This window comes from Apus apus, chromosome 1 (assembly GCF_020740795.1).
Source record: "Apus apus isolate bApuApu2 chromosome 1, bApuApu2.pri.cur, whole genome shotgun sequence".
NCBI lineage: Eukaryota > Metazoa > Chordata > Aves > Apodiformes > Apodidae > Apus > Apus apus.
The window spans coordinates 49,473,525-49,491,341 of NC_067282.1; positions in this window are offsets into that span (position 1 = coordinate 49,473,525).

Sequence of the window (17,817 nt, forward strand, 5' to 3'; positions counted from 1 at the left end):
ACTTAAAGAAGAATTGAAAAAAAACCTCTAAAAAAACCCCAAAAATTACCTATGATATTTTAATAGCAGTGATTATTCATGTCAGTAAATTTAGATACTTGTCTGATTTCAATTTCCAGTTCTTCAAAATGATAGACTTTATTAATCCTAACATTTTTCCTACCTTTTTGATATTTGTCACTATAAGTAAACACTGCAAATTTGGCCTCATCTTAATGTTGTGTCAAGCAAGGACATTACCTCATAGACATGTCATAATGATGAATTAATTAAAGCTGGGAAAGTGCTGATTTTATGCTAATGAACTTTGCTGCCAAAGCTAAAAATAAGTAGCTTCAAAAACAGCTTTTAGAGTGGCAATTTTTTAATTACAGGGCACCTTTAAAGACATGAATAACTCATTTATTTTTCCAGTTTTGCAACTTCACAACAGCTAAAAAAACACATTTGAAGTGTAGAACTTCAGGTGACATAGATCAAAGCAGCTTCATGGAGTTGGGTTCAGTGGCGACCGTGTGTGATAATTACAGAGTAATTTTTAATTGTTGAGTTGCTATAGCTTTGACACATTCAGCTCCCTCTTACATTTATAATTTAAAGTAGTGTAAAGGTATTGTGTGCTCAGCTCTTTATGCATTGTTACACATAGAAGCCCTTACCTTCAGAAAGGTCCCAGTAATGCTGAAAATGGGTGATACATTAATTAAGGCATAATGCTCAGATGTTGCAATAATTCAGTCTTAATGGGTTGTTGATGGTGTTTTACACTGTTCATTTCTGTTAGCTGCAGAAGGGAGTGCAGAGGGACCAAAATGGAACCCCCCATTGTCTTTAACCAAAAATATTTAGGCCAGAATAAAGAAAACTTGGTTGAAGTAAACCACTTCAGCTTTTGTAACTGAGTAGACTCCTGTTTAATGGCTGCTTCGATTGAGTAGGGTCTTCCCTTTTTCATCTGAAATTTTCCTCCAGAGCTTTGTAGCAATAGATACAACTTCCATGACCCTGAGCAGTCAGATTGTTTACTCTCCAAACAAAACCCACTGGAATTAGAAAATAGGCTGACAAGATCTTATTGTCCTAAGGGACATAGTTGGCAAGTAAAGCTGTAAAAACACTCTGCATGTGTAGACTTCACAGACATGCCAAAAGCAAACCAAGAAAAAGGAAAGGAGTCAACCTATCTTTCATTTAAGAACACAAGGGGCAGAGATACTTTCTTTTCTGTAATATCCTACCAAACAGTAGGTTTAGCATACCATGTGTTTAGGGTCAAATTGCTAACCTCACCTTAGCACTTGTTTTCTGTTGATTAAAAAAAGGATTTCCTAAATAATGTGTAGTCACCATTTCTTCATTGTCTTATGCTGGAAAAGTCCACCGGTTTCTCTTTAGAAGATACTTGATATTCTTTTTCTCATTCTAACCAGTGGTATTATGTACTGCTTAAAGATAAATATCTTGCTTTCTTTGTTGGTATTATAGTTGTAGTAATGAAACATATTTGGAGTAATCGTCTGCAGCTAAAACTATGTTTATATTTTTTTTTCTAATTTCTTTTTTTTTCTTTTATGCCTAACATTTAGGGTCTAATTATGGCTAGAGAAATACCATATATCCTTATTTTCCATGAAGTAAAAATAATGTATGCAGTTTTAATGAGATTCTTGATGCTCATGTGTGGTGATACAACGTTGTTTCAAATAAATTCTCTCAAATATTGTGACTGGGATCAGAGCTATACAATAACCTGAAGTGAAAATTTTAGATTAAACAAATATCTCAGATTATTTACTCTCCCTTGTCAGAGTGTAAAAGAAAGATGAATAAAGTATTATCTCTACCAAGAAAGAAAAAAAAAAAACAACTAAAAAATATTACTTTAGCAACTTTTCATCAGTAACAGGTCATACCAGTGACTTCATCCCTAGTAATTCTTTAACAATTGTTAACATGCAGTAGTGATTCTAATTCCTCAGAGCCTCCCTTCCACTTCTAAGGGTATTTTTTCTTCTTTCAGTAGTCACAGAAGCTGTCTCAGCTTTTTTCTCCCCCTTGTTTGTCTCTTTATTTTTTAAATTCAGTGTTACAACTCTGGCATACCATTAGAACAATGGCAGAATATGAATTTTCCAAAATGAAATGGACATGTTTACTAGGAGAGTTTCTTAAAATGGTGTAATTGCCTGGCATTCTCTAGAAACACAGCAACATCAAATCCAGCAGGAAATCATGTTTAACTGGTCATTTTCAGAAATTGGCACCATCAAAAAACCAAAATACAGACTTAATCTACCTTCAGTGCAAGAAGATCTTATTAGATTTCATTGCTTTGACTTCCTTTCTCCTCCCCTTCTAATTTCTTTCACACTGTTCCTGCCATTTCTGGAGCTAGCTAGGCTAATTTTTGGCACTTTTACAAAGCTATATTAAAAAAAAAAAAAAAAAAAAAAAAGGAAAAAAAGAAGAAAAAAGTAAAAACAAACAGAACCACAGCTGAAGCAATCAGTATTTGTTTTCAGCTTAATATCACATGACCTGTTTCCACAGATGTATTTGCAAAGCAGAAAAGTACTTCTGAATTCTACTCCATGCCTCTCTGGGATTTTTTGCTCTGGTTTAGTTTGCTTCCCTTCAAGTTTCCATGGCAGTTTATTAGGTATTTTCAATGACAAATTAGAACAGTATTTCCTACCAACCAAGAGTAGACAGTGGGATCCTACCCTACTTGAGTTTTACTGTCATTTGAGGCACTATTTTCCTCTTGAGTTAAATAAAATTGTAGGTGGTGGTATACATATACCAGCACCAATACTACAACCCTAGTACAACAGAACAGGAAATACAGTACTGTGTAGTGTGACTAAAAAAGTGCTAGAGCTGTTACTCCTATCAAACCAAAATATCTTTTTCGTGAGTAGAAGTCCCAATGTGTCAACATTGCCATCTTAAACTATAATTGTCTTCTACCACATCTCATGCAAACCTTGTACATATTTGTAAAAAAAACATTCACTTCCAAATTCCTGAATGCCAAATTACTGAAAACTTGGAAAGCAAATTAATTGTCATATGCTTTGGGAATTCTAAAAACTAAGAATAATTTTAGTGCCTCTATCAAGTGAAAAATGTTTTCTTCTGACTTTGTTTGGTTTTGGTTGTTTTCTTTTTTTTACATAGAAACTGAAGATTTCTGACTGTAAAACTTCCAGTTTAAAATAAATCATGATATAATGTTTGCCTTTCTGCAAAATACATAGAAGTGTGTCAGAGCTGAACCCACATTTTTGTGCTTATCGCCAGTAGGATTATAAGAAAAGTCTCACTGAAAAAAAAAGTTCTTGATGGGGACAAAACTCTTAAGACTGTGTAAATAGCAACTTTAAATTCGTCTCGAACAGTAATTTCAGAGTAGGTTTAAATGGCTTCCCTATAATAGCAGGCAAAACATACTAGTTTTATCTGAAATTTCTGGGACTTTTTTGTGTCTATAAATCCTGAACTAAAAATGGCACTTAGTTTATGAACCTAGTATCTTCAGCAATAAATTAATAGATTAAAAAAATAATTCTGATGAAGTCTGTAATAAAAAGAATGAGTTTCATAAAGTTCTGCTAACACTTTACAAAGAGATCACTTGAGCAGTAATTGTGTCTGCAAGGGAAGAAGGAAAGTCAAGAAAATGAAAGAAAGCCAAAAAAACAAAAGAAAGTCAAACCTGATGACCTTGATTTGACTTACTTGCTAGATAAATGCTGAGTTTGGCCCTGTCAACACTTAGAACTATCTGGGATTCCCCACCTGTGGAACCTGTTGAATGCTTCAACTTTAAGTGGAAACAGAAGAGAGTTTTAAGAGTTATGGTGACATTCAAATCTGAGGATGTGATAGCCTAATACACAATTATGCATTTTGTATGACCAAAAAAAAGATACAAAGGAATATGTTAGCTGCTCTACACTAACTTTGCCTGTACTTCTCTCTTTCTATGTAATGAGACTAGTATCTAATACTTTTATTCATACGATTCCATTCTGATAACAATAAAAATATAATTTAAAAGATAATAAAAATAGTATGTCCTTGTCATAACTAAATATAAGATAATAATCAACTTATTTAGCTGTCCTAAGAAAAAGTATGATTGTGCTCAGAGTATATTAAAACTCTGCTTATGTTTTTTTTACTGTTAAAAAGTAAAATCTTCAAATAAGCGGTGGATCTCAAAATTATCCTCATTGTTCCAAGTGGCAATTACAGCTGACTCTTCTGTTGCTTATGTGTCAATCATGGAAATGCCTAATGCACTTGTCATAAATGCATATTTTTATTCTGAATCTCAGATAAAGTAAATTTATTGATCCTGGAAATTTTCTAGATCAATAAACAATTCTTTTTTGGTCTCAATGATTATGATGAAAATTGAAATACTTTACATTTCACTTTCACTAGACAAGAAATCCTATGCAGAAAAAAGGTATACCTGTTCTTTTTTGAATCTAGGGGGAAAAATTCAGCAGAGTTTTAATATACTCTGAGCACAATCATGCTTTTCCTTAGGACAGCTAAATAAGTTGATTATTATCCTGTATAATTCAATATGCAAAAAAAATTTAAATGCTTCACCTTTTCCTCAGCCTTACTATGACAACAATCCCAGTAATCCTGCTTTTTAGAAATATGTAATATATTCTTCCTCTTACTCAAATGTTAATAATGCACAAATAAAACAACTGAAGGTTAAAAGGATTGTAGAGAAGACAAGCTATGGAACAAGATAGGCAACAGCTTTAGAGAAGAAAGAAAGCTATAGGACAGGGTAGGCTCTCAGGGAGAAAAAAACTCTTGGAAATGCAAGTGAAAAATCATCTTCCCCTTTCATATTCCCCAAAGCCGTTTCAGTATCTTGATTTTTCTCCTTGTCCTTCCCCTACGTTTACCAGGTATTTTGACAATGAATTTTAGTTTGTTGTTCCAAACACGATAACATAACGGAATGGCAAAATTCAATTTTGTCTATATTCCTGAGAAGTCTTATATCCAGTGCATTTCTGTATTCACATACATGCTACTTTCATACCTAATAATGGCTCAGATGTGTGTCAGAAACCTTCTCTTTTGCATATCATATTTCAGTGAAGAGGTGAATTGACTTAAAGGAATAGGTTAAGTAATTTTGACAAGAAACAATCAATGTTTTCTCTCAGTGTATTAGTTCCTTTTGCTTTTTCTTCATAAGTATTAAAGATATATAGCTCAAACATTTGTGGGGAATATTTGGAAACTTCTTGATTTTCTGCTAACTGAAATCTCTTGTAATTAGACTAATTCTTGGTCCGGACCTGCAGAATCCTGCACTGTATTCTGGCTCTTACTAGTCTGCATGTACATTTTACTGGCAAACATCATACCGTAAATTTTCAGATCTACTTTTAGATCCATGTAGAACATTCTTAAGTGTGTTAGTCAGTGGGTTCTTGTGTTTTCCCCTAAGAAACTGAACGCTATAACTAGCCATGGAAGTACCCAAAGATTCTCATATTTTGAAACATCTAAACAATAAAAAAAAGGCTCCACCATTATAAGAAATTCTCCCAGCTTAAAAGAACAAAAAGACCTTTTAAAAACCTTAACACTTGCTTTTTTTTTTTCCCCACACTGTGTGATGTCTGTAAGAATATAGTGGAAATAATTGCAGAATGCATAGACAAATAGTGGAAAGTGGCATTCAGGAAGAAGTTCTGGAATTTTGGTTTCAAATTGGAGTTCAATGTTAAATATCCAGGAGAAGGAATCTTTCCTGTCTAGTTCATTACATTCCTTATTAAAACCTGTAATGGGTTTGTGATAACCTCAATACAGACATTGCATAATTTAGGAATAAGCACGTCTACTTAAATAAAGTTGAACCCAGGAAGTTCTTACTCCCTTGTACACCTGACTGTGCTGTGGGATCATTGCTTAATTAGTAGCCTAGGAAGTGAAGATGCATATGAAATTATATTGAAATTCAGAAGCTTCCATTTATCCTGAATATATGCAGTTATCATTGGAAGTCTATTTAGCCTTTTTTTTCTTATTTTTATTTGACAGTAGAATAAACACTGCTGAAAATAAAAATAACAATAATTGAAGCATTAAATAGCTGAAAGAATATTGGGGGCCCCTCAAATTAAGCAAAACAAAGAAATACTCAGCACTGGAAATTAAATTCTGAGGTGGGAGAAAGCTCATATGCTGGGTACCCCTGAACGCTAGCCTTCAGGTATCACCTGCTGGTAAATCATCCTACTTGCATGAATCTTTGCAAGACAATTCACTCTACCTTTGAAATTACACTTCTGCAGAAGGAAAATATTCATCATTAGTGGAGTCAGAAGAGGACAGAACAGAATCTATACTGTAGGATAAGGATTAACCTGTGGTTAAGCTTGCTTTTCTTTCCTGTTTGAAGTTTAAACATACTGATAACCTGTCACAGTCTGAGAAGAGAAGAAGGAACTCCTGCACAAGGCAATCATACACTGAAAGTATAAGGCATAGAGAGAATCAACACATAGTATCGTTTGGGTTGGAAGGAAACTTACAGATCATCTAGTTCCAACGCCACTGCCATGTGCAGGAACACCTCCCACTAGACCAGAGGGCATGAGAGTTCAGACTTTTCACACAAGTCAAGGTAACAGTGATGATGATTCTATGCTACATGCTGGTATGACTCTTCACCAGACCATGAAATCTGAGCAAATTAATTTCTTTGGTAGCTTGATTAAAAATTCTCTCATAACATAGTAGAAGACTCCACAAAAATCTCTTTTCATTAGAAGAGAAGCAAACTGCAAAAAAACAGAAGCCCTGTAATGACAGGAGTCCTCTAAAAATCTAGTATTTTAAATTACTCAGGTATTTCATTAATCTTAAAAGAATCAGAAATCTGCAGGTGCTGAAACTATGTCAGGATTTAGGTTGAGATTTGTCAGTTAATATCCATAGGCCAAAAACAGTATTTCTGGCTATGTTTTCAAACTATTTCCGTTTAGGAGAAAGGAACAGGATTGCTATTAACATATCTTTCTGATCTTTTCCATGGAAGATTTTTTCAGCATTTCTTATAATGAACATTTTTAGGTTTTTACTTGATAAGAACTTGGTGTTCAGACATCACAGAATTTTCTACCAGTTCAAGTATATTATTGGCAGCTTGTGTTGTTTTTCAGATTTATAAATGTTACATATTGTTTACTTGAAGTACTACATGTAATAAAAATATTTTAATGAAGGTAAATTTGTTGTTTAATACATTTAAATTAAACCTAAAAGCACCCGTTTGTGTCTTTACAGTTCTATATTATGACCTCATATTTCAAGTTGAAATAAATTTGTCATATCAGACTGAACACTCAGTAGGCTATTTAATTTAGTAACTTAGGTTCACTTATTGTATATTACGCCAAAAATCTTTGTACAAATGTTCCTCTCATAAAAGAGGAATGTTTAATTCAATGAGAGTATATTTCCAGTTTATTAGTACATCTCATAATCCTTATTAAAATAAATCAGGCTAGAGTACCTGCAGTTTTGCCTCTGGATATTCCCCAAAAACCTTCAATTGATAAACAGCTGGGGCAAAGTTGTTAACAGGCTTTTATGTTTGAAGTATAAATTAAGTAGAGTTTAAGAGTTGATGTCCAAAGTAGTGTCAATGTCCTGCCTCCTGCAAGTGCTGAAGTACTTGAGAAACCTAAGTTTTACTCAGAAGCATTAAATCAGTCACCTAAAGCTTAATCACGCCTAAGGCTGCATATACTGGCATGTTGGGTGGGCTTTGACAGTGGTCTGCTACCTTACTTTTGAAGCTATTTGAGTATAGAAAAACTGGCTTGCATCCAAATTTAAGTTTCTTGCCCCTGAGGTTCTTTAGATATTTAATCACAGGATCATAAAACCAGAGCAAGCTAGGTTTACAGGAGGTCAGCAATCATATGTCAGGATCAACTGTAAGACAACCGTTCTTGGCAGGTATTTACTGAAGATGTACTAAAAAACTTCCAGTTATATAAATGCAGCAGCCATGTAGGCAAAGTGTAATTTAAAAATAGTCATAGTTTTGCTCCTGTGTAGTGGTCGTCGTTCCATCTTCTGTGCAATCTCAGAGTATTTCTGAGGTTCCTTCTTGAATGCAGTTCCCTTAGGAAGAGAGATAAATAATTAGGGCTTTCCCTAAAAAAGCCTATATGGCTATAATTCACAACTTAGCTCCCTACAGAGACCTCTCCCACAACAGGTGCACACTGGAGCATGCCAAGTCTTCCTCTTTCAGGCCATGCTGGTCCACCAACAGCACAAATATTCTCAGGGTATTTGTCTTTTTTTGCTTGTATGCTGTCATTTAGGTATCTTGCCTTAGAAACGTAAATATTGTTCTCTGTAGGACAACCAAATAAGTATTATCCTGGCCACATTAGAAAGAATGTCAGTTAAAAAACCCCAGCACTTTTGAGTATTGCAAAATGTTTCAGGTTAAAGAAGGCTACAAAGGGCTAATGGAGCATCTGTTTTAATGTACCCTGAGTTACTCCTAGATGAGCCTAGGAACAGAGGGTTAGGTAAAAACTGATTTTTCCTATCCACTGAAAAGACTCTGCAGGACAGCTTCGCACTGAAGGATTTCAATGCCTTCTGAATCACACTTCTCCAAAACATTAAGACCCTTGGTGAAATCTTCCATTATTCCCCTATATAAAACTTAAGAATTCAGTTTTACCAACATTAAGGTCAATCACAGAAAATATCACTGCTTCTGCACCAGTGATGTTGAACCATCTGTACCTTAGGTTTTTTATATGTGTAATTCATAAATAGGAAACACAAACTTAGATGTCAGCAGCCTAGTCATCTTGGTGAGTCAGTTGTTTGAATCTTCTTTGAAGATAACAGAGAACTAGCCAGTGGGTGGATGTAGTCATAGGAGGTTAGAGAACTACTCAATAGACTAAATCCAATTATTTACTTCAGAATTATTCTAATAGCCTACATTTAACTACAGCCACTAACAAAATAAAATATGAAGCATGATATTGTTTTTAAGAAAATATGTGAGCACCTAATGTATTCTCCTCAATGACCACTGAATAAAATGTCTCATTTCTATATTAATTTGACATTACTTTTTTGCTGCCAATATTCATATTAAATATCTTCAGCACCACTGAAATTTTTTAGCAAAAAGTATCTCTTTCTTATTGTGCTTATCATTTGGGAAAGAAACCACACAGAAATAAAGCAAATTCATCCTCTGATCTATGCTACATATCCAGTATTAATCTTATTTATCTTTAAAAAAATAATAATAGAGCTAAATGTCTATGTCTCTCTTCCAAGGGCAGATAGCCTACCATCTATCTTTGCTTAATTGACTAGGCTGAGATTGTTTGTATAACATTTTAACATTGAATGTGTTTTTATCATAACTCTTAAATAGTGCCAGTAAGGTTAGTGCAAATGATTCTTTAGTACTTCATCCATGTCACAGACCATGAAAGATGTCTAGGGAATTTCCTTTTTGTGCTGCCTTGGGTCCTTCATCACTGCTAGTGCATACATGTTTCAGGTAGCTCTCAGAGAGCACGTCAGTGATGACCTGGAAAACATCAAAATATAGTTTGGCATATCTAAAACATAATTCCATCTATTTATATATATTTTCAATTAGAATAAATATTTAAGGGTTGAATGTTATGAAAGGCGAAAGACTTCTCAGTTACCAAGTATTTCTGAGGTAGCAAAATCTCAATGTGGCATTTAAGAACACAAAAGGAAAAATATGAGGCAGGTCTAGTAAAGAGGAAAGCTTTTAAAGAAATACATCTTGCATTTCCTGAAAAAAGTGCATTATTACTTAGAAATAATTACGGTGACAAATACTTGCAGGGCTTGCTACTGACTACCTGTTCTTGAATATTTTTTGACCTTTGATTTTGTTTCTGCTGCACAGACAGCAATGTTTGGTACTTATTCAGATAATTTCAAGAAAACAATTTGGTTTGTGTTTTTTGTGGGTGTTTTGGGTTTTGTGGGTTTTTTTGTTGTTAGCGGTGGTGGTGGTTTTTTTGTTGTTTTATTTTTGTTTTGTTTTCTTCCCCCCAGACATTTTGGTAGTAATAGAGGATTGTAATTGTGCATGAAATAGTATGGAAAGGACTCCTATATAAAGGGAGATACACCATTACTCATCCTTAGCAAGGAACAACAGCTGCAGTACTGATATAGATAATTAGCTGCTTCTTACAGCTGATAGAAGTCACGTTTGCTGCCTGGCCACTCTGTGCTATGAGAACAGACAGCTTCTATTTGCACAAGTCAGAAAAAATAATAAAAATCCTTTTGCATATGCAATCTAGAATTCTACCCACATTTAACTGTCCAAATAGCTTTCTGTTTAAATGGTTACTTTAAGAGCTGAGAAATCAGAAGTCTTTTTCAGAGCAATTTGTGTTGAATTTGTCATCTAACCAGGCATAACTGATGTCCTTGAAATGTTTCCATAAAAATGGTTCAACTATTTATAAAACTGTAGAATGTAAATAAAATACATGACTTGCAGTACAACATAATGTTTGCATCCTGTTTTTTAAGTGTTGTAGCATATGAGCTGTGTGGTTACTGCTAGAAATCTGAAATATTGTAGGGACATTTGGTGACCTGTGAAATCAGTTTGAATTTGGCCAGGAGAGTTTAAAACAATCCTCTCCATATAAAGGCTGTATTTGCATGGGCAACTGATAGATGACAAAAGCAATGATCCACCAACATTTTATCTCCTTCATGCCTCTGTATGGATATATGTTTAGTAGAAGTTTTCAGTTAGTACATGTCCTGCTGATATCAAAATGGAGCAGAAAACGAAAATAATGTTGAGACAGAAGAATGCAGAGATTTTTTTCCAGATGGGAGAGAGACATGATGAGAGGTTCAAAATAGCATCTTCATCCCAGAGTTGTCAGGGTATTTATTACATAGCAAATGCATCAGTATGGCGATCATTACCTTCTCATGCTGTGAAACTGCTACAGAAAATGTTAGAGCTTTCTCCAGTGGAATCAGAATATGATGAGTTGGAAGGGACGCATCAGGATGATTGAGTCCAACTCCAGTCCCTGTGTAGGGCACCCCAAGAATCACACCATATGCCTGCAAGCATCACCCAAACGCTTCTTAAAATGGGCATCGGATGGAACCCTGCAGGACCCCCCCACTATTGACTGGTCACCGGCCAGATCTTACCTCGTTCACTGTCACTCTTAGTGCTCAACCTGTGAGCCAGTTGTTCACCCATCGTATAGTAAGCTTGTCCAGCTGTATGCTGGACATTTTGTCCAAGAGGATACTGTGAGAGACAGTATCAAAAGCTTTGCTGAAGTCCAGAAATATTACATCCACTGGCTTCCCTTTATCAACTAGGTGGGTTACCTTGTTATAAAAAGAAATTAAGTTTTACAAGCAGGACTTTCCTATCATGAAGCCATGCTGGTGGTGGCCAATGACTGTGTTGTCCTCCAGGTGTTTTTCAACACCTCCCAGAGTAATCTTTTCTGTAGTTTTACCAGGCACTGAAGTTAGACTGACTGCCCTGTAATTTCCAGGGTCCTCCTTGCCCTTTGTCAGACAGGACTGGAAATCTTCCTGTTGGTAGACCTGAACAAATCAGAAGCATATGAGAATGATACTACAGAAGGAAAATAATTTGTCCTGTTATAGTGATGCTTATTGCAAAAGAATAATGCATCATGATATTGTATAATTGCAGAAAGCCACAGCATCTAACTGTCCTCTGCAGGTAACCTAGTACTTTTTATGAAAAAAAATTCAATATGGTTTGTTTGGATTTTTTTAATTAATATTACAGTGTTACATAAACTAGCAAGTGCTATCAACCTATAAACTAAAATGGTGAGTGCAAAAGACAGATGTAACTATACTGTGGGCATTGTTCTGCAATTATAGTAAGTTTTTTTACTGAGTAGATATACTATTTTGGGGGCATTGGCAAAAGAACACGCATGTATGCTGTTCCCATTCTATTTACTTCATAAAATACTGGCTGCAGCTTCTTCAAGATACAACACAGTAGCAACATGTATTCAAGAGCAACACAGAATTAGAATTTTTGCTAATGTAATACTATCTAATGTAAAAAGTTTTCCTATTAAAAAAATATATGATTAATGTTGGTTTTCTTATTACAGAACTATATTATTTTGAGCTCTAGGTACAGTATGTTCTGACTCCATTTTGTGCCAATTAAATTATACTTTTGGTTATGGATGAAACTTCAGCCACCTGCTAGCACAAAGTTCCTACTAAAATCCATGTCAATTAGACCTGCTTCATGTTTCATTCTGCTTCATACTTCATATTTAAATGATTATAAGAACACTTGAACAGAGTGTGCACGGGTGATTTTTAATCTCTCACCATCATTCTGTACTTCTTCACAGTCCAATTCACTAGAGAGCAAATCACATTTTTGTTCAGTGAAAAGGAGAATTTAATAATCCAAAATATTTCAGCCTTATACCCTCTGCATTTTTATTGAGTCAAGTATAGGACAAAAGGACAGAATATTCTGCTAACAGAGTATATTCCTCGCTCTGAGTAGTGCTATACTTTTATCCTAAAAAGTAGCCTTTCCTAGTGCCTGCAAGAACAATAAGTTTCTTACAGAATCACCAGCTTTTATTATGTCATAATCCTTATGTGGATGTAATTGAAGGATGGTTATTCTATGTACACTTTTCAGTTCTCATTTTTTCTATCAAACAAGTGCTTTCTGAAAAATGTTTGGAACACTTCAGAACTAAACCTCAGTTACAATCACCTTCGAAACACATTTATTTGATGGCTATATCTGAATTTCATTCTAATAAAAATTCTCTATTTTTATAAAGAAAAAAAAAAAGTCCAAATCCAATAAGGAAAGTTACATGCATAAAAAGAGGTATGACATTAAGAGCAGACTTGATATGAACATGAGGTTTATGGTCTGGGATGAGAACTGGTGGGAGGATATGGGTGTGTAATGGGAGCTTCAGGAAAGAAGGCTTTTGAACTCATGTTCTTCTTATTTTCCCCTCCCATTTCTGTCTGTACTCAAATACCTGAAATTGCCTATGAGTGCTAAGCAAATAAGAAGGAAATTGGAAGAGGGCATAGTTATTTAAAAATACTAAGTTGACTCTTTCTAAATAAACAGCTTTATACATATGTATGTTTGAACTGTAATTCATTATACTGCTTGCATTTTATTTACAAGAATATTCTGAAATAATTCCCTAAAAATATAAATTTGAAGGATGGTGGTCTTTGTATCAATAGTACTTGCTTGCTGTTACTGAACTAGGAAAAGAAAACATTATATCTCATTGTGTGTCATGAGAACATATTCTCCTTGTTTTATCACTTCCCCAGAGTTGGATAGAACTGCAAATTAGGCACCTTGTTTATAGGTAAAAATAGAGAATACACAGAGGACATGGGATCATCCTTTTATAGTACAGTTTCCATTCATTCAGGGCTCTGAGGTCACTGACTGTATTAAAATTTATCACAAGGGTTCTGCAAGAAAATGGAGATGTAAACATGTACTGAGCTGTAGCAAAAAATGTGCAAGTTTTCTCATGTGGCCAATTGCCCAGGAGGCACCAAAACACAAGCCCATTTCCAGAAGAAACTGCATGCACATTTTCCATTTGTAATTAAGATGGATCTCGTAAAGGAACAGGCACTCGCAAATTGGATTTTCTGTCATATGTCCAAACTTCGCTTTGACTCAGTCAAAAGTTTTTAAAGTCTTGTAACAAAATATCATTGCTGTGTCATTGGATTGTTGTACAGGCTGTCACATGTGGGTGGCTGTCAACAAGCTGTACTTCATTACTTTATGCCTCAGATTCTCAGTGAGCCATTATGAGTCATTAAGTGATCAGAGTCATTTGTACAGAACTGCAGCTTCTACACTTTTCATCTCACTGCCTATTTTTGCACATGGCATGTGTTTCCATATTTGTGTTATATATATATAAACACTAATCACAGTAATCCAGTGTGAATATATTAATATAGATTAAAACAGAGTTTATAATTAGGAGGATCTTCAGTCCATGAAAACCAGGTGTTACTAAAAATTCAATCTTGCTTTGCATGTGTAATACAATAGAGGGTTGAGGGTTTTTTTTGACATGATTACCCAAATGCTTTGCTTTACAGCTGACACTAATGAATATAACATGACTCAATCATTCATTTGAAGTTTACATAGTCCTCTAAATGTCCTTGAGTATAGGACTGAATCCTGGCAGATACTTGATGGCTCTTGGTGAAAGCCAGTGAAGGCAATGAATGTTATAGATGCTCAGCAATTCACACAGCTCTCTGCAAAACTGAGCCAAAAGTAAATATTCCCGAGTATTCTAAAATTGCTCTGGTTCAATTGCAGTTAGGCACAGCACTCCAAGAACAGGTAACAGATTCCTTTCCTCAAAATCCTAAATCATACACATATGTCTATATGCATATGTGTATATATTTCATTTTTCATAAAGGTGATGCTTAGAAAAGTGCAGAAGTGCTGTTTGTTGAGTCTGTGTGTTGGAGCTTTGGTGGGGGGGAGGGGCCACAAGGGTGGCTCCAGTGAGAAGCTGCTGGAAGCTTCCCAGCTCCAAAATTCAACCCTGCCTCTGGCCAAGGCCAAGTCCATCAGCAACAGTGGATGATGCCTCTGCAGTTAACACTTTTGACTGCAAAAAGACATGTAGAGGAGAAGAGAGGAGGTGTAAAGAGCAACACCTATGCTGATAACAAAATCAGTGAGGGAGGAGGGCAGGGGTGAGACTGCAGCTGTCTTCTGCATCCCATGAAAAGCATGGTGGAGTAGATGCAGACCTGAAGACCTGAAGGGCCCAGGGGAGGTGCTATGCTCGAAGAAGGCTATGGCTCTGTGGGCAGCCCATGCTGTACCAGAGGGAGAAAACGTGTGATGAACTGACTGCAGCACCCATTCCCCGTCCCCCTGCACTGCTAGCAGAGAGGAGGTAGAGAAATTGGGAGCAAAGTAATTAGGGCCTGCAAAGAAGAGGGGGGGAGGGAAGATATTTTTGTAATCTGGTTTTGTTTCTCTTTTGTCCTGCCCTGATTTTATTGGTGACAAATTAAATTGATTTTTTTTTTTTTCCCCAAGTCAAGTCTGTTTTGCCCAGGAATACAAATGGTGAGTGAACCCTCCCCGTCCTTGTCTCAAGCTACAAGACTTTTGTAACATTTTCTCTTCCCCATCTCAGGAGTGAGTGAGTGGCTGCACAGTTCTTTGTTACCAGCTGTGTGTAAACTGTGACATACTGCTTTAGTAAAGTTAGTAAATGGAAAATAAATATATGTATTTGGTCTCTCTGAGATGGACTTAATTTTCCCCATAGCACCCCTCATAGTGCTGCACTTTGTATTGGTAATTAGAAAGGTGTTGATAATACACCAGTGTTTTGGCTACTATTGCACAGCGCTCATACAGCATCAAGGCTCACTGCCAAAAATTCTCCCCTCCAACCTCCCCCCCCCCCAGTAGGTTGTGGGTGGGCAAGTTCTTGGGAGGGGATATAACCAGGACAGCTGACCCAAACCAATGAGAGGCATATTCCTTACCATGTGATGTCATGCTCAGCAACAATGGCCAAGAGAAGCGGGGGAGGGTGGGGAGGAGAGCATTCATTATTTGCAGTATTTGTCTTCTGGAGCAACTGCTGAGTGTATTAAGGTCCTATTTCATGGGTAGTGGCTGGACATCGCCTGCTTATGAGAAGCAGAGAGTAAATCTCTTGCTTTCCTTTGCTTCTACATGTGGCCTTTGCTTTTGCTCTATTAAACTGCCTTTATCTTGACCCACAAATTTTTATCCCCATCTTATTTTCTCACCTCCTGTCCTGCTGAGGAGGGGAGGGACAGAGAAGATTGGTGGACACCTGGCATCCAGCCAAGGTTGACCACACCACAATATGTGTTCATAGGGTTACATCGAAATTTACCATTGAAAAAAAAATATCTTGAAATCCGCCCTTGAAATGTATGGATAACTTAAGTAACCTGTTTTTCTAAAGAAGAAGAACTAAAGTAATTGTGCTGATTATTTATTTACCCAAGAGCAAGCATTTCAGCAATTGGGTGCTGACCAGAAATGTATCCATGAAATAAAAGCAAAGGCTAGTTTGCTTTCAAATAAGAACTTCGAGGGACTTCAACATTGCTTTAACTGAAGTATACCATTTTTATTTTTTATATAAAATATTTTCTATTTCTTTCTGTCTCTGTATGCAAAGTGTTTGCACCTTCTGAATCAACATTTACATCTTTCATTTCAACAGAGACTGAAAAACAGTGCCCTACACTCAAGTTTCCCTGTCCTGTCTTCCTGAGAAGGTCAGAATCAAAACTGGAGCAGGACAAAGACAATATAAAGAGGAGGATGTTCCGCTGTTCTTTATCTGAATAGGAGTAGGTGCTTTATTTGAAATATGGCAGCACTCAAGCACAGGATGCAGTACTGAAATGTTGCTTAAGGGCACATTCCAACTGACTATCCTTCTAGTCCAAACAATTTTCTTCAAAATGAAGGTGACTGCTTTTCCAAGATGCCTTTCTGGTTGCATTATAAATAGGTGGAAAGAGGATATGTGTTCAGAACCCACAACCCATGCTGCCAAGAATATAAAAGCTTGGCAATGTACATGTGAGGCTGGGACATAAACAAATGAGATTTATTCTGTCAGACTGGCTTCTCAGTATATCTTGCAGAGGCTATTTTTGTCTCCCTCCATCACCACTTAGTAAAGCACTGGCAAAAAGCTTTCATCAGAATTGAGGGACAGTGTTTTACACATAAGGAATTTAATCCCAAAGCATCTATTCTTAGATATTATTCTTCCATCTTCATTCACTGTTGGAATTAGAGAGGCAATATACCATCAATAATAATTATTATGCTAGAGCTTTATAGGAGCAGTTCCAAAATTTCCAGATGATCTTTACTTTCCAAACAGCCTGACTGACTATTCCATGTACTAAAATAGCATTTTTGCATAGTTTATGTGCCAGATCTTTATCTGTTTGAAATTAGTGTGATTCTACTAAATCCAGTGGCTGTATTATGTTGTACAACAACAGGAGACCTGGACTGTATTCTTTTATTCAAAAAAAGAATGTGATTATAGAGTTAATTTTAAATCAGTGGGACTATTCACAGAACAAACTACTTCTCCAGGTGAGCTGAGGGTGGTATCACATGGTGAATGCTCCTGGAAAACTCTTTTATAATAAATAAAAATATACTTGTATTACAGGCATTCTGTGTATTCTCATCCCAAATATCCATAAGACCACTTTTCTGTAATAGGTGGATTAATGTTATTTTAAATTAGAGGAAGCTTTGCAATATCACTCCAGGATATAATTTTTAAAAATATATAGCTGAGAAGAAAGATAAAAATATCTTACATACTGGTTTTTATTATCATAGAATTTCACAGTACCAATCAGTCACTGAACCTATCCTTGACCTCAGGCAGAACTGAAAGAAAGATTCATAAAATTTCTCACAAAACAAAACCTAGAAGTCCTTATTAGACAACCAACTACCATAAGTAAATTCAAATACTGCTATAGCATACTATCAACACATTAAAGAGGATCTTCAATCACAGAATCATAGAATGGTTTTGGTTGGAAGGGACCTTAAAGATCACCTAATTCCAACCCCCCACCATGGGCAGAGAC